Here is an 18738-nt window from a genome sequence, read left to right on the forward strand (position 1 = left end):
CTGACAACTATGAACCCGCCAAGTTGCTGCTTGCTGGCCAGGTCTGTGCGAAACCCTGGGGACAGATAAGTGAAGAAAGGAGACAGAGTCTGGCCCTCTAGGGGTTACCAACACGAGGGAAGACACATGTTTGACAAATAACCCATGAACGACACAAAGAAACTCAGGAAGCCATCGGTGCTTCCGGAATCCTCAATGTGATCCAGAACACGGGCTTGGCCAGTTAAAGGCTACCCCCACCCCGCTGGGTATATGCCTGGCAGTGCTCTCAGGCTGTTTGGTGATCCGGTGTGATTTTGGTATCACAGTTTATTCTCTTTAATTTTTAGGCTGTGGAAATATCTATTCAGTATTCTTAGGCTCCTGACAATTGTGCAGTCAAACACATTGCTTCATGAATGCATCTCTGAAACGCTCTTTTAGGTCTCTGCTGCTCTGCCCCTGGGCCTTATGACTAACCCCTTCATTGTACTGTTCTCTCACATGTTTCTGGAGCCAGGAGCCCTTTGGCTTTAATAATCTGGCAAAGGACAGCTGTCAGAAGGGACCAGGCTAGAATGCTGCGACTAACATGCTCAATTTAAACAACGTGACCACTTCCCTCTCGATCTTCTCAGCTGTCTGCCTTCATAGCAAATATCCCAGGCTGCATCTGTCTCACAGTGTTTATGCGTCTGTGGGTTTCTGAAGGTCATGTGCAGTTCAACGCATCTGCGGTGTAGGAAAGAGATGGATGGAGATACTCAAGCTCCAGGTTGTGTATCGAGTTCGTGTCTAGCTACTGACCTCGCCTGACGGGTTAAAATTCATCGTTCTGTGTGGCTTTCAGGAAGTTCCCATTTCTTAATTTTAGAGTGCTGACAGAGGAATTTAGAGTGGGGGAGGATTGGTTTCACTGGAAAATGTTCATACTTAAAATTGCCTTGCATATTCCTTAATACTCTTCCTTGGTCACGAAGGGTCCGTGGTCAATGGTGAAGGACAACCAAGTCAGGGGTGAAGATCATCACACTGCATTTCTAATTAATGGGGAACCATGGATTTCCTCTCTGTGCCATGCAAAATCCTCCTCATAGCCTTTGGGGCTGGAGGCCTTTGGACACATATAACATAGGACATCAGCTTTTCAGTTTGAGGGATGCTGCATGTTCCAAGGTCACTGACACTGAACTCATTCAGACAATTTGTCTGAATCTCAGTTTCACTCTATCTACATGATCCCTTTTTATTTTTCTTTAAGGCTGTGTCTTCAGACTTGCTACCAAGAAAAAAAAAAAAAAGGAATTATGAACTCCAGAATTATGAACTCACAGATTTATGCATTGACAAGACAAGAAATATATGTGCAGAAGATCTTGTTGGTTCTAGTGGTTTTCCTTTCACTTTGCTCTCTCGCTCTTCCTTTCTGCTCCTCCCCTTCCTTCCACAAATGTTTTATCAAAACCCTCCTGTGGGCAACGCAGGGCATGCACTGTAGGAATTACAAAACCTCCCTCAAGGATGGACAGATGAATAGAGCTTTGAATCAGTCAGAGGAGATAAGACAAGTTCAATATTGGCAAGAATCCAAGGTCATAGGAAGACTAGGAGGTTACTATGGGGTGACCTTTGTTGGAACAGGTCATGTTTTCTTTGTTAAAGTAGGAACATTGCCTTGTGCAAGTCTATCAAACTCTCTGGGCTCTGAAGTCTTCATCTGGGAGATTGCAGGGCAGGACTTTTATGAGTGAAGATTCATTTATTCATTCATCTAGAGTTAATTGGAAATGTCCTGTGTTTTTGTCACGAGCAGAGCTAGTTCCTTGTGATGTTTGTATGGAGGTTAGGGGGTCAGAGAGCAGGGTTTGATGAGAAACATGACGGGGGACCTCCTTTATGTCTGGCGATCCTGGATGGCCTGGCTATTTAAGTTGAGCCCCACAGCTGGCCAGTTAGAGAGCAGCATGGGGGAACATTCTAGACCATACGAAAGACAAATGAGAAGTCCTAAGCTGGAGTAGGTGGCCGCTAAGCTCCTTTTCAACTTCAAAATTCACCACAATTATATCACAAATAGAAGAGTTGGCAATTTTACATACAACAAAGAGGGAATCTGGAAATCTAAAATTCCAAAAAACTAGTGGAAAGGACAAAAGAAAAATCATCAGTAAGTATTTGTTGAGGGCCTAGACCACACATGTAGGGTATAAAAGTGGCCTGATTCCAGTTTTGGCATAAAGATTACGTGTTCACCTCTGGGTACAGAGGCGGAGGACGAGGGAGGGCACGGACAGGCCCCTGCCGCATTTGGCTGGAATGGCCCTGTGGAGCTGCAGTGTGTACTGACCAGACAGGCGGCTTGCTGGGCAGTCCCAGGCCTTCCAGTAGTAGAGACCTTTTTTTTCAATAGTGGTAAAAATATATATAGCGAAACGCTTGCCATTTCAACATTCTTTACAAGTACAGCTCACTGACACTAATTGCATCCATCATGTTATGCAACCACCACCTCTGTCTGTTCCCAAATTTTTCTGTCACCCTTATCCAAGTCAGAGCCCCCTAAGCAATAACTCCCTTCTTCCCTCTTCCTATTACCCCTAGTAACCACTTATAAACTTTGCAGCCTAACTTTTAATAATAGCGCCCCCTTTTGTTCTCAAAAGTGTGCCAGTTGACACAAGAACAAACATAGCCATTTCATTCATCATGGGCAACAACTGGGAACAGGGAGAACGGATAAGCAAACTGGCGTACTCATGTAACAGAATGTTACTCGGCCATGTGTTGTTGTTGTTAGCTGCTGTCAGGTTGGACCCCGACTTATGGGAACCCCACGCGCAGCGGAATGAAACACTGCCCTGCCCTGTGCCATCCGCATGATGGATGGCGATTGAATCCTTGTGATCCACAGGGTTTTCATTGTCTGGTTTTTGGAAGTAGATCACCAGGCCTTTCTTCCTAGTCTGTCTTAGTCTGGAAGCTCCACTGAAACCTGTCTACCGTGGCTGACCTCGATGGTATTTGAAATACCAGTGGCATAGCATCCAGCATCGCAGCAACACACAAGCCACCACAGTCCCACAGACTGACAGACGGGTGGCAGTACTCAACAACAGAAGGGAATAAAATATCAGTACTCACAACAGCACTAATGAACCTCAAAGGCAGTAGACTGAGTGGAAGGAGTCTTACCCAGGAGTGTACTTACTCTATGATTGCATTTATATGGAGTTCTGGAACTGGCAAATCTATTATATGCGTGGGGTTGGAGTTGAGTAGGAAAGGGCATGAAAGAATTGTCTGGGGTGATGATAGTGTCTATACCTTGATCGGGGCTTGGGTTATACAGGTATATGCATTTGTCAAAACTCAGCAAATATATGTTAACAGTGTATGCCTTTCAATGTGTGAAATTATACATTAAAATAAAAAAACTGTAAACCAACATTGAGCACAAATCAAGGATATGCACACTGAGGCCTTAGGAGAAGTACTTCGGTCTGCCATCTACTTGTGATGTCAAAACTAAGACGGATAGAGGGGTGGCTAAGGGATGGGTTGATGGACAGCTCTTGATCAAGCAAGTGGAGTAAAATGTTAAGGGAGCATCTAGGTGGTAAGGATGTGGGTCTTCATGGTAAAGTTCTTTCAGCTTTGCTGAGTTTTGGAAAACTTCCATGATAAAGTGTTGGGCTTCATCTTACCTACTCTGCAAGTACTTGGCGTAGTTACCCTTAACTTATTGAAATAAATTTTTCCCACCTTTGGTTTCTATGACTTGGCACCAACTTTGTGTGTGTGTGTGTGGTAAATATATATGTAACAAATTGTTTGCCTTTTCAACATTCTTTCACATGTACAATTTCAGTGACATTAGTTACAGTTATCATGTTGTTCAACTATTACCATGATCCACTTTCAAGTTTTCCCATCACCCTTAACAGAAGCTTAGTGTCCCCTAAGCACTGAGTTCCCTTTTCCCCTCCTTCCCACCTGCCCCTGGTGACCACTAATAAACTTTGGTCTCTATACACTTGCCCATTCTAGATATTTCATATCAATGGAATCGTTTACAGTATTGGTTCCTTTGACACCAACTTTGTGACCACTCACTCCTCCTTAGTCCTGCCCATCCACCTGAACCTCACCATATTCTATTAATTCTTCCTCCAAAATGTCCTAAAAGAACTCCTAGGTCAAGAAATGACACTGCCTATAACAACCACTTTAAAAAAAAAAAAAAAGAGTGAGTAGCTGCTGAGGCTGCGATGTACAACCCAAACGCCTCATGAGATTTGGTTCCTCAGTTTGGATGTTTAGGGTCATGGTTTCATGGGACATGCCAGTTAATTGGCCTAAGAACATGGTTAGTGCTCTGTTGTACCTTCTAGTTTGTTGCATAGTGCTTAGGGTCTTACAAACTTGCAAGCAGCCATCCAAGGCACGACAGTGGGTGTCTATTTGCCTGGAGCAACAGAGGAATAAGGTAGGTCAGGAGTAGGGGGAAGAAATGGAATGTGTGACAATTGCCTCCATGAACAGCTGCCTCCTTTGCCATGACCAGAACTGAATGGTGCCCGACTACCATTACTAAACATTTGATCAAAGTTTCTTGAAAATCCTATCGGGGCAGTTCTACCCTGTTGTATGGGGTCACTACGAGTCAGAATCAACTTGATGGCAAATGAGTATACAGGAGGGTTTCCTCATGTGTCTGTTAGCTGCCTGAATGTCTCTGGTGAAGTATCTGTTCATATCCTTTGCCCATTTTTTAATTGGATTATTTGTCTTTTTGTTATTGAGGTGTTAAAGTATTCTAGATTTTAGAGATTAGACCCTTGTTGGATATATCATAGCCCCCAATTTTTTCCCAGTCTGTAAGTTCTGTTTTTACTCTTTTGGTGAAGTCGTTTGATGAGCATAACACATTGCCACTGAGTCGATTCCTACTCATAGCAACCCTCTAGAACAGAGTAGAACTGCCCCATAGGGTTTCCAAGGAGTGGCTGGTAGATTTGAACTGCCAACCTTTTGATTAGCAGCCAAATACTTACCCACTGCATCACGAGGGCACCTTGATAAGCATAAGTGTTAAATTTTTAGGAGCTCCCAGTTATCTAGTTGTTGTTAGTGTACAGGAATCCTACTGATTTTTGTATCTTGATCTTGTATTCTGCTACTCTGCTGAATCTTTCTATTAGTTCCAGTACTTTTCATGTGGAATCTTTGGGGTTCCCTATGTATAGGATCATAGCATCTGCAAATAGGGATAGTTTTATTTCTTCCTTTCCAAGTTGGATACTCTATTTCTTTTTTCTTGTTTATTGCTCTAGCTAGAACTTCCAGCACAATGTTAAATGGGACTGGGGATAAAGGACATTCTTTTTTTTTTAAGTAATTTTTATTGTGCTTCAAGTGAAAGCTTAGAAATCAAGTCAGTCTCTCACACAAAAACCCATACACACCTTGCTACACACTCCCAATTACTCTACCCCTAATGAGACAGCCCGCTTTTTCCCTCTACTCTCTCTTTTCGTGTCCATTTTGCCACCTTCTAACCCCCTCCACCCTCTCATCTCTGCTCCAGGCAGGGATGCCAACATAGTCTCAAGTGTCTACCTGATCCAAGAAGCTCACTCCTCACCAGCATCCCTCTCCAACCCATTGTCCAGTCCAATCCATGTCTGAAGAGTTGGCTTCGGGAATGGTTCCTGTCCTGACCACCGGGGTCCCTCTAGTCTCAGTCAGACCATTAAGTCTGGTCTTATGAGAATTTGGGGTCTGCATCCCACTGCTCTCCTGCTCCCTCAGGGCTTCTCTGTTGTGTTCCCTGTCAGGGGTGTCATCGGTTGTAGCCAGGCACCATCTAGTTCTTCTGGTCTCAGGATGATGTAGTCGCTGGTTCATGTGGCCCTGATAAAGGGCATTCTTGTCTTGTTCCCGTTCTCAGGGCGAGTGCTTTCAGCCTTTCTCTGTTGAGAATGTTGATGGCTATTGGTTTTGTATAGATGTCTTTTATTATGTTGAGGATTTTCTACTCCTATTTTATCAAGAGTTTTTATCAAGAATGAGTGTTGGTTGGAACACTTATACACTGCTGGTGGGAATGTAAAATGGTACAACCACTTTGGAAATCAATTTGGCACTTCCTTAAAAAGCTAGAAATAGAACTACCATACAATCCAGCAATCCCACTCCTCAGAATATATCCTAGAGAAATAAGAGCCTTTACACGAACAGATATATGCACACCCATGTTTATTGCAGCACTGTTTACAATAGCAAAAAGATGGAAGCAACCAAGGTGCCCATCAATGGATGAATGGATAAATAAATTATGGTATATTCACACAATGGAATACTACGCATCGATAAAGAACAGTGATGAATCTGTGAAACATTTCATAACATGGAGGAACCTGGAAGGCATTATGCTGAGTGAAATAAGTCAGTTGCGAAAGGATAAATATTGTATAAGACCACTATTATAAAAGAAATAGTTTAAACTGAGAAGAAAACATTCTTTTGTGGTTATGAGGAGGGGAGGGAGGGAGACTGGTAGAGGGGTATTCACTAATGAGATAGTAGATAAGAACTACTTTAGGAGAAGGGAAAGACCACACAATACAGGGGAGGTCAGCACAACTGGACTAAACCAAAAGCAAAGAAGTTTCCTGAATAAACTGAATGTGTCGAAGGCCAGTGTAGCAGAGGGTGGGGGTTTGGGGACCATGGTTTCAGGGGACATCTAAGTCAATTGGCATAATAAAATCTATTAAGAAAACATTCCGCATCCTACTTTGGAGAGTGGTGTCTGGATCTTAATCACTAGCAAGCAGCCATCTAAGATGCATCAATTGGTCTCAACCCACCTGGATCAAAGGAGAATGAAGAACACCAAGGACACAAGGTAATTACAAGGCCAAGAGACAGAAAGGGCCACATGAACCAGCGACTACATTGTTCTGAGACCAGAAGAACTAGATGGTGCCCGGCCACAACCGATGACTGCCCAGACAGGGAACACAACAAAGAACCCCTAAGGGAGCAGGAGAGCAGTGGGATGCAGACCCCAAATTCTCATGAAAAGATCAGACTTAATGGTCTGACTGTGACTAGAAGAACCCTGGTGGTCATGGCCCCCAGGCCTTCTGTTGTCCCAGGACAGGAACCATTCTCAAAGCCAACTCTTTAGACATGGATTGGACTGGACAATGGGTTGGAGAGGGATGTTGGTGAGGAGTGACATTCTTGGATCAGGTGGACACTTGAGACTATCTTGGTATCTCCTGCCTGTAGGGTAGATGAGAGGGTAGAGGGGGTTAGAAGCTGGCAAAATGGATAGGAAAAGAGAGAGTGGAGGGAGGGAGTGGGCTGTCTCATTAGGGGGAGAGAGTAATCGGGAGTATGTAGCAAGGTATATATAAGTTTTTGTGTGAGAGGCTGACTTGATTTGTAAACTTTCACTTAAAGCATAACACCCAGAGAAAACCCACAATAAAAATTATAAAAAAAAGAAAGAATGGGTGTTGGATTTTATCAAATGCCTTTTCTGCATTGATTGAGATGATCGTGAGATTCTTTTGATCTATTTATATGGTGATTGATTTTCTAATGTTGAACCATCCTTGCATATGTGGTATGAATTCTACTTGGTCATGATGTATTGTTATTATTATTTGTTATGATGCTGTATTCTATTGGCTAGAATTTTGTTGAGAATTTTTGCATATATATCATGAGAGATATTGGTCTATAATTTTCTTTTTTTGTGGTGTCTTTGCCTGGTTTTGGTATCAGGGTTATGCTGGCTTCATAGAATGAATTTGGGAGTATTCTTTCCTTTTCTATGCTCTGAAATAGTTTGAGTAGTACTGGTGTGAGCTCTTCTCTGAATGTTTGGTGGAATTCTCCAGTGAAGCCATAGGGCCAGGGCTTTTTTTGTTGTTGGGAGATTTTTTTTTTTTAATTATCTTTTCAATCTCTTCTCTTTTTATGGGTCTGTTCAGCTTTTCTATCTCAGTTTGTGTTAGTTTAGGTAGGTAGCGTGTTTCTAGAAATTTGTCCATTTCCTCTAGGTTCTCAAATTTGTTGGAGTGTAGTTTTTCATAGTATTCTGTTATAATACTTTTTATTTCTGTTGGGTCTGTTGTAATGTCTCCGTTTCATTTCTTATGTGGGTTGTTTACTATCTTTCCTGTTTTTCTTTTGTTGGTTTGGCCAATGGTTTGTTGATTCTGTTGATCTTTTCAAAGAACCAACTTTTGGTCTAGTTGATTCTTTCTTGTTTTTCTGTTCTCTGTTTCATTTATTTCTGCGCTAATCTTTATTATGTCCTTTCTTCTGGTGGCCATGGGCTTCTTTTGCTGTACTCTATTTGTTCAGGTTGTAGGGCTAATGTTTTGATTTTGGCCCTTTCTCCTTTTTTGATGTGTGTGCTCATTGCTAGAAATTGACCTCTGAGCGCTGCTTTTGCTGTGTCTCAAACGTTTTGGTATGATGTGTTTTTATTCTCATTTGATTTTAGGAATTTTTTGATTCCCTCTTTGATTTCTTCTATTGCGCAGTTGTTTTTAACCAAGGTGTTATCCGATTTCCATGTGTTTGATTTTTTTCCTTTGCTCTTCCTGTAATTGATTCCTACTTTTATGGCATTGTGATTAGATTTTATTGAGGGTTGCTTTGTGGCCTAAAATATGATCTATTCTGGAGAACGTTCCATGTGCATTGGGAAAGAATATATGCTTTGCTGCTGTTGGGTGGAGTGTTCTATTTATGTCTGAGGTCAAGTTGGTTAATTTTGGCCGTCAGTTCTTCTGTATCTTTGTTGAGTTTCTTTCTAGATGTTCTGTCCTTTACCAAGAGTGGTGTGTTGAGCTCTACTACTGTTATTGTGGAACTGTCAGTTTCTCTTTTCAGTGCTGTTAGAGTTTATTTTATAGGTGCATAGATATTTATTAAGGTTATGTCTTCTTGGTGGATTGTCCTTTCAGTGATTATGTAATGTCCTTCTTTGTCTTTTATGGTTAATTTTGCCTTAAATTCTATTTTATCTGAGGTGAATATTGCCACTCCTGCCCTTTTTTTGGTTGCTGTTTGCTTGATATATTTTTTCCATCTTTTGGTTTTTAATATATTTATGTCTTTGTGTCTAAGGTGTGTCTCTTGTAGACAGCAGATTGATGGATTGTGCTTTTTTATCCATTCTGCCATTTTCTGTCTCTTTACAGGTGCCTTTAAGCCACTTACATTCAGTGTGATTATCAATAAAAAAAAAAAAATTTTTTTTAATAGGTATGAATTTATTGCTGTTATGTCGTAGTGCTTTTTTTTTTTTTTTTGATGGTGCTGATGTTTTCTTTGTTCCTCTTACTCTCCTGTGCTGATTTCCTTTTGTTTGTGGATTTTCTTTTCTTTTGTTATCATAGATTTAGTGTTTACTGAGACTTTATGTTTTTTCTTCTTTCGTATTCTGGTAAGTATGTTTATTAACTTTCTTTGTGGTTACTTTGAAATTTACTCTTATCTTCCTAAGTTTGAACTAGTTTTTTATTACTTGATATCTCCTTCACTTCCTTTCCATTTGAAAGTTCTATACCTACACCATTTATTCCCCCTTTTATTGTTTTGACGTTGTCATCAAAACAGATTGATGTGTCTGTTTCCCTATGGTAGGTCTTTTAGCTTTGTTTTATTATTGAGAGTTCTTTACCTAGGTTGGTATCTGGCTGATGCTGTCATGTGTCCTAGACTCTGGTTGTGTCTAATGTTGTTGGTTGTCTAACTGAAAGGCTCCCTTTGGTATTTCTTGTAAGTTTGGTTTGGTTTTTACAAATTCCCTTAATTCTGCTTATCTGGAAATGTCCTAATTTGACCATCATATTTGAGAGAGAGTTTTGCAGGATATGTTATTCTCCACTGGCAGCTTTTTTCTTTCAAGGTTTCGTATATGTCATCCGATTGTCTTCTTGCCTGCATAATTTCTACCAAGTAACCAGAGTTAAGTCTTATTGTTTCCACATTTTAAGTGACTTTTTGTTTTTCTTGAGTTTCTCTCAGGATTCTTTTTTTGTCTTTGGTTTTGGCAAATGTGTTTATGCTATGTCCTGTTGACTTTCTCCTGGGGTCTATCCTATATGATGTTCATTGAACTTTTTGGAAGGTCAGCTTTTTGTCTTCAGGATATCTGGGAAGTTCTCCGGCAGCAAATTTTCAACAATCTTCTCTGTGTTTTCCATTTTCTCCTTCTTCTGGAACTCCAATCATGCTCAAGTGTTAGCTCTTGATTGTGATTTTCTTCATTCTTTTCCCTGACTTTTCCTCAAACAAAGTAACATCCATGGATTTATCCTCAATCTCACTGATTGTGCCCTCCATTGTTTCAAATTTGCTCATTTCAAATTTGTTCATTTCTGAAAATATGTTGTTTATCTTTTGGATTCCTAATTGCTGTTTCTGTATGATTTCTAGATGTTTATTTATTTTGACATTTTGTTCTTGTATTATTTTCCTGAATTCTTCTATTGCTTTGTCTGTGTTTTCCTTGATTTTGCTTATGTTTACCATGATTTTGTCTATTTTTTCCTTGGTTTTGTCTGTGCTTTCCTTGTTCTCTTTCCTAATCTCTTGGAGAGCCCTAAATATTAGCCTTTTGAATTCCACGTCAGGTAGTTCCACTGTCTTTTCTTCTACCAGAAGGTCATCTGATTCTTTATTTTGGTCACTTGCTGGAGCCATCTTGTCCTGCTTTTTTGTGTGTTTTGATATTATTTGCTGTTTTGAGACATTAAGGTTTTATTTTCTTTATTTATTGATTGTATATTCATTTGTTTCATCCCGCTCCTTTGTTTTATTTTGATATGTCAGGGTGGGTGGGCCAGGCGTCCTTTGCTGCTTGCTCATCTGTAGGCATGATAGCTCTCACCACCTTGTCTGGGTGAGCAGGGCAGCAGCAGACAGGACAAGCCTGCTTCACTGTACACTGGTTCAGCAGGGTGGCTGAGAGTGGACTGTGCAGGCGCTGTCTGCCTCCTGATATTGGTCCAGCAGTGTGGGAGCATGTACAGTGCCTCGCCAGATAGGCAGGGGTATTGAACAGGGAGTGGTACAGGCTCACTTCCCGCTGTTCAACAGCAAGTTGAGTGGCAGGAAGGGAGAGGCAGTGTAGTCCTGGTGCAGTGGCAGGCCTGAGCCAGGGAAGCTGTAGCCATGGCAGTATGGTGAGGGCTGAAATGAAGGGTGGCTGGCGTTTGGCGCCAAGTGGAGGGAAGAAAGAAAAGTGAGAGAAAGAAAAAAAAAACGTAGCCAGTGGGTGGGGGTGGGATGGACTTGGGGGCTGGCAAAAAGGGGAGGAGATGGCATTTGGGGGTAGGTGGGAGGTAGAAAGTGGAGGGCTGGTGGTTCTCTAGCCGTGGCAGTGCTGCGTGGCTTGGCAGGGAGGGGAGGTAAGTGGTGTACAGGCCTAGGTAGGGGGAGAAAGAAAAAGAAAAAACTGGCAAGGTGGGAGCTAGTGGGTGGGTGCAGGGTAGACCCAGTGTGGTGGTGGGTCAGTGGCTTGCAAGCCATGGTGGTACAGCATGGCCTGGCAGGAAAGGGTAAAGGTGGTATATGGGGCTAGGTGGGAGGGAGAAAGAAAAGGAAGAAAGGGAAAAAGAAAAAAAATGGCTAAAAAGCCAGCAGTGGGAGCAGGGGAGGACTGGGGTGGTAGTGGGCCAATATCTCTCTAACTGTGGTGGTGCAGTCTGGCCCAGTGGGAAGGGGTAGTGGTGGTATACAGGGCTAGATAGGAGGGAGACAGAAAAGGAAGAAAGGGAGAAAAATGGCATGATGGGGGTGGGTGGGCACAGGTGGGGACAGGTGGGACCTGGGCAACAGCAGGCTGATTAGTTTTCTGCCAGAGGCAGTGTGGCAAGGCCTGGCGGGAAGAGGTAGAGGTGGCATACGGGGCTAGGTGGGTGACAGAAAGGAAAAAATGCAGGAGGAAAAAAGAAAATAGAAAAATAATGGTGCAGTGGGAACTGGTGAGTGTGGGCAGGGTGGACCTAAGTTGGCAGTGGATCAGTGACTCTCTAGCCAAGGTGGTGTGGCATGGCCTAGCAGGAAGGTGTAGAGGTGGAGTACTGGGCTAGGTGGGTGGGAGAAAGAAAAGGAAGAAAAGGGGAAAGAATGGCATGGGGAAAAAATGCAGGGGCCTGCAGGGGGCCTGGGCTGGTGGTGGCCTGGTAGCTCTCTAGCCAAGGTGGTGTAGTGTGGCCCAGCAGGAAGGGGTAGAGGTGAATCACTAGGCTAGGTGGGAGGGAGAAAGAAAAGGAGGGAAGGGGGGAAAAAAGGGAAAAAATAGCACGGCAGAAGCCAGCAGATGGGAGCAGGGGGGACCTGGGGTGGTGATGGGCTGGTAGCTCTCTACAAGTGACAGAGCAGCGTAACCCAGTGGGAAGCAGTAGAGATGGATTATGGGGCTAGGTGTGAGGGAGAAAGAAAGGGAAAGAAAAAATGATGTGGTAGGAGCTGGTGGGTGGGGGTGGGGTGAACCCAGGGTGATGGTGGGCCAATAGCTCTCAAGCCCAGCAGCACACCATGGCCCACAAGGAAAGGGTGAGGGTGGCATACAGGACTAGGTGGGAGAGAGAAAGAAAAGGAAGAAAGGGAAGAAAAAAATGGAGCAACAGGAGCTGGCAGATAGGGATAGGGTGGACCTAGGGTGACAATAGGCCGGTAGCTCTCTAGCCAAGTGGTGTGGGGAAGGGGTGAGAGTAGCGTGGGTGGGAAGGAGAAAGAAAAGGAAGAAAGTGGAAAAGAATGACAGAGCAGGAGCCAACAGCAGTTCTCCAGCCAGGCAGCACAGAGTGGCCTGTCGGGAAGGGGTGGGATGGCATATGGGCAGAAGGGTAAGGGATGGGAAGGCATGTTTCTCTGGTTACCAGGTACTCTGTCTCCTGTTGGGAGCTCTGCAAAGTTGCCTTCCTATACTCCCTGTCCAGGGTTGTTGCTGGCTGTGCTCCAAGATGACAATGCTGTGTCATGTTAGTTGGCAGGGGACCTCCACTGCATATCTTTCCCCATTCTCTGTTTTCCTTCATTTTCTTCTTCCACTTGGTATTTGATCTAGTACTTTATCCCTTGTCTTAGGCTGGGTTTTCTAGAGAACCAAACAGGTGAAGCATATATATACACATGGAGAGAGAGAGAGAAAAAGGGAGAGAGAAAGGGAGAGAGAGAGATTTATCTCAAGGAAATGGCTCACATGGTTGTAGAGGCTGGAATGTCCCAAATCTATGGGTCAGGCTGGAGGATTCTCCTGATTCATGTAGCTGCAGGGGCTGATGAACCCAAGAGCCACAGGTCAGACAGCAGGCTGCTAGCTCACGGCTGCGAAGGCTGATGAATCCAAGATTGGCAGATAAGATGGTAGGCTGCTGGCAAAGTCCCAAGAACTGGAGGTCAGATGCTGATGAGTTGATTGCAGGATTTAGAGCAGAGCAAAAGAGCTTTGTCAGAAAGTTCATGTATGTTGGATACAGGCCACAGCCCTGAGGAAACTCCCTTTCAACTGATTGGCTACTCATTGTAGATCCCATCATGGAAGTGATCACGTTATATCGGATCTCATCATGGAAGTGATTACATCATTATACGACTGCCAAACTGTATCATAACTGCCAAATCACAGAGAATCATGGCCCAGCCAAGTTGACACACAACCTTAACCATCACATCCCTTCACTTGATGCTTAGGGTTCTAGGATTTCTGTTTGTACCTGTTTTACTTAGTTTTTTTGTCTTTGCTGCAGAGGAACAGCATGGTGCTTCTGTTTAGGGCACTAGGAGGCCCTTTCCACTTTCCACTTTTAAATAGCATCTTTTGATAAATGAAAGTTTTAATTTTTAGTATGGTCAAATTTATCAACCTTTCCCTGTGTGGTTAATTTTTTTCTTTTTTTAATCTTAAGGAAACTTTCCCTATCCCGAGTTCATGAAGAAAGGCTCCTATATTAATTATAAAGGCTTTAGAAATTGCCTTTTACCTGTATATCTATAATTGACTTTTGTGTATGGTGTGAGATAAGGGGTTCAATTTTATTTTTTCCCCCAAGGAAACCCACTTCTCCCAGCCTATTTATTAGAACGATGATGTTTTTCTCACTTCTCTGTTGTGCAGTCTTTGTCATAAATCAAGTGTCCATTTGTGAGTGAGTTTGTATCTGGGCTCTCTCATCAGTACCACAGGTCATTTTTCTATTCCTGACACCATTGTCATACTGCTTAGTTACTATAGCCTTAATAAGTCTTTTTATTTTATTTTATTTTGTTATTGTTGTTAAGAATATACACAGGAAAACACGCACCAATTCAAGTTTCTACATGTACAATTCAGTGGCATTGATTACAGTCTTCAAATTGTGCAATCATGCTCACCCTCCTTTTCTGAGTTGCTCCTCCCCCATTAACATAAACTCACTGACCCCTAAAGTTCCTATCTAATCTTTCAAGTTGCTGTTGTCACTTTGATCCCAAATAGATAGTTCTTAAAAGAACACAGTGCTCAAGGCAAACCATTTTTTTTTTTTTAATAGTTAAGCTAGACTATTGTTTACTTTTAAGAAGACTTCAGGGGATTTTTTGCTTTAAGTTTTAAAGATTAACTCAGGGCAATAGTTTCAGGGGCTCACCCAGGCTCCATGGCTCCAGAAAGCCTGGATTCCATGACAGCTTGAAATTCTGTTCTGAATTTTCCCCCTTTTGATCAGAGTTCTTCTATAGAATCTTTGATCCAAATATTTAGTAATGGTAGCTGGAAAGCATTATTAAGTCTTGACAGCTAGTAAAGAAAATCTTCCCTTCCTTTTTTTCTTTTCTAAGAATATCTTAGTTGTTCCGTGTGAAGGATGCATTGTTTCTTGTCACCTTTTACTTGTAGGTTTCAGCCCTTCAGGGTCCCATCCCAAAAGGGGTGTGACTTACTAGGGTTCCCTACCCTTGGCAAGACCTGAACTCCAACACTTGTCTCCCTTGCTCCCTTAGGCTATTTCTGAAGAAGTAGAGTAGGGAGGTAGTCTTGCTCATCTATGAATCACTTCTTATTTCAAAGCTATAATAACTAAAATAGTATAGAATTTTTGCAGGGATAGAAATTGATAAATGGAACAGAACAGAGAGATCAGAAACAGACTTATGCATGATTGGGACTTTGTCAAGACAGATCAGCAGGAAAAGGAGGCACTGTCCAACAAATGGAGCTGGAAAATGCATAACCAAATGGAAAAAGATGAAATTAACTTCCTACCTCACACCATATACACAATGATTTTCAGAACCAAAACTGTAAACATTTTAGTAGAAGATTTGGGTATGGTTGATTGGATCATAGTTCCAGTTCTTCTCCCCCTTCTGTCACAGAATTACACGTGTATATGTTTGCCATGTAGGTTTGCAATACCTCCCAGCAGAGTAGACAAAGTACATGTCCCCACTTCATTGGCTTTGAGGTTGGCCATGATACTTGCTTTTGCCCATGGAATATTGGCAGAAATGACAAAAATCAGAGGTCATGATTTGTCTTGGTGTCTAGTGTTTCTGCGGCGTGATGGATTGCTTTTATATAGCCTTTCTTGCCATGGTCTTGTAACTCCCACCAAATGATTGGGTGGAACTATTCAAATAAGGTGCTTGCGGCCCACCAAGGGGATTGGACAGCTTGCTAATAATGCAAATAAGGTGCATGGCACCCTTGTGGGGGTAACCAAACAAAACCAAACCCAGTGCCGTCAAGTCAATTCCAACTCATAGCGACCCTATAGCGACCCTATAGGACAGAGTAGAACTGCCCCATAGAGTCTCCGAGGAGCACCTGGTGGATTTGAACTGCCCACCTCTTGGTTAGCAGCTGTAGTACTTAACCACTACACCACCAGGGTTTTCCTTGTGCGGGTAGGACCATGCAAATAAGGTGTATGGAATCCTACAAGGGGATTAGTCAGCTTTGCCATCCTGTTAGGCTTAAAATGAACCATCCCAGAAGCAGAAAGAGGGACCCTCACTACCACCAAGAAAGAAGAGCCAGGAGTGGAGCATGCCCTTTGGACCCGGGATCCCGTGCTGACAGCCTCGTAGACCCAGGAGACAGGGAGGTAGAGAGAGAGAGAGAGAGAGAGAGGTTTAACACCAGAGATGGTATAAGACAGTGAGAAACAGCAGTAGAGAAACGGAAGCAGCAGAGGCAGTAGAACTAGGAGACTGGCAGGAAACAGTACAGTGGATTTCCTGGCCTGTGGAGTGAGAAAGCTGAGTGCCTTCAGGCAGTAGGCTTGTTGGCAGAGTCGGTTGCCTGCAGGACTTGTTAGTGAAGCTCAGCTTGCCAATCTAGCGAGAGAGCTGAGCACCTTTGGGCAGGAGAGTGAGGTGTTTCTGGGCACTTGTCAGCAGAGCTAGGCTTGCTGACCCATGGAGTGAGAGAGCTGAGCGCCTTCAGGCTGAGGCTTCCTGGCAGAGCGGGGTGCCCCTGGGCACTTACTGGCAGAGCTAAAGAACTTTGTAACACTTGTCCAAGCAGGACAGAGGCCGGGCCAAGGGCTAGAGAGAGACCTGCCAGCAGGCACAGCTGAGGAGAGGCTGCCTTGATTGAAGAACTGTATCCTAAGTCGTTTCTGATGATGAATTGTAAACTGCTACTTACCTAATAAATCACATAACTGTGATTATGGTCTGTGAGTTCTGTGAGGCCATTGCAAAGAATTATTAAACCCAGCAGAGAAGTAGAGAATGTCATGGGAAGGATGGCTGGTTTCAGAATTGGTTAAAAGTTTGGAGAAAGGAGGCATGTCTGACCTCCGCTTCCTGGAAATTAGCCTTGGGCTGTTGATCTTGTTTCTCCTTCCCTCTTGTGAAGTTAGAGAAGGTCAGATGCCTCCACCATGCCACCATTTTTATAGCTTCTAACCACCCACTGTGAGAAGAGTGTGCCCCAGGTAGCCAACCATCCCAGTGGGAGAGACTCTTGAACCAGTCCTAAACCCAACCCCTAGACTTATGCTGGACTACCCTTGCCAATACGCGGGCTTGTGAGCAAGAAAATCAAATGTTTGTATTGAAGTCACTGGGATGTTGAGGTTCTTTGCAAGGCAGCATTACTGTGGTAAAACCTGGAGTAGGGAAGATTTCCAAACAAGACACCTGAAAAGATGGATAAGTTTGAGTGTATTAAAATAAAGAACCTCGGTTCATCAAAAGAACCTAAAAGGAAGGGAAAAGAGAAGTTATACACTGGGGGGAGATATTCTTAATATACACAAAGATTTAGCATCAAGAATATATAAAGAACTCCTATAAAGTAGCAAGAAAAATGTAAACAATTGTTATGGATTGAATTATGTCTCCTCCCTCTCCCCCCGCCCAAATATGTGTTGTAAATCCTAACCTCTGTGCCTGGGGTTATAGTCCCATTTGGAAATGGGTTGTCTTTGTTATGTTAATGAGGTAGGATTAGTGTAGTGTGTATCTTGAGTGAATCTCTTTTGAGATATAAAAGAGATTAAACAAGCAAATAAGCAAGCAGTGATGGTGGGGGCGGGGGGGGTGGAAATAGATGCCAAGACACATGGAGATCTCCAAGGAACCACGAAGCAGAGGCTGAAGAGACAAGGACCTTCCTCCAGAGCCAACAGAGAGAGAAAGCCTTCCCCTAGGGTCGGCGCTGAATTTGGACTTCTAGCCTCCTAAATTTTGAGAAAGTTAATTTCTATTTGTTAAAGCCATCCACTTGGGTTATTTCTGTTACAGCAGCACTAGATAACCAAGACTACAAACCAGTTAAAAGAGAGGGCAAAAGGCATGAGCAAGTATTTCAGAGAAGACAGAGCACTATGCCTGTGAATATAGGAAAGGATGAATTGGGGACTGCAAACCCAAACCACAAAGGGGTACTACTTCACACCCACTCTGTCGGTATAAGGTGGGTCTATAAGGTATCAACTGGGGCTGTCAGGGGGATTAACCACTGCCATCGAGTTGATTCCAACTCATAGCGACCCTGTAGGACAGAGTAGAATTACCCCATGAAGTTTCCAAGGCTGTAAATCTTTACAGAGGCAGACTGCCACATCTTTCTCCCGTGGAGCAACTGGTGGGTTTCAATCGCCAGCCTTTTGGTTAGCAGCCATGGGCTTCAATCATTGCACCACCAGTGCTCCATTCAGGGGAGTTGGGGAGGAGCAAACTACCCCAAAGGGAGGGCAAAGTCCTACAGATATGCAGATTAAAGGCTGTTGAGCTGAAAAAGTCTTAGTCTAGGTGTCAGTTTAGCCTGGTTTGCAACCACTGAGAGATGAGACTTTGGGGAATTGAGGTTAAGCTGGGAATTTTTAAAATCATCTTTTCCCTAGCACTGACACTGGTACTTTTCAAGTTGTCAGATGCTAATTGACTGATGGGTCAGGTGATGTTTCTTAAATCCCTCTACCGATGAGTAATCTGAAAACAAGCTCGAGGCCAGGGACTTTGATTCTTCCCCCTCTTTTTCTCTCTCTCCACTACAACCCTCACCTGGCTGTCACACATATTCCCTACCTCATTACCATGTCACCACTGGTACTGTTCTTTGGCTAAGAAATTCTGCTAAATTGGTGGAGTGAAATAAACATTGGACGAGGAGGCAGGAAACCAGCTCTGCCACAAATCAGCCACGTGACTGCGGGCATGTCACTTAACCTCCTTAATTCTCCATTTTCTCACCTATAATATGTAGCTGGACCAGGCCTCCTAGGG

The sequence above is a fragment of the Elephas maximus genome, chromosome 21, assembly GCF_024166365.1.
Source record: "Elephas maximus indicus isolate mEleMax1 chromosome 21, mEleMax1 primary haplotype, whole genome shotgun sequence".
Classification (NCBI taxonomy): domain Eukaryota; kingdom Metazoa; phylum Chordata; class Mammalia; order Proboscidea; family Elephantidae; genus Elephas; species Elephas maximus.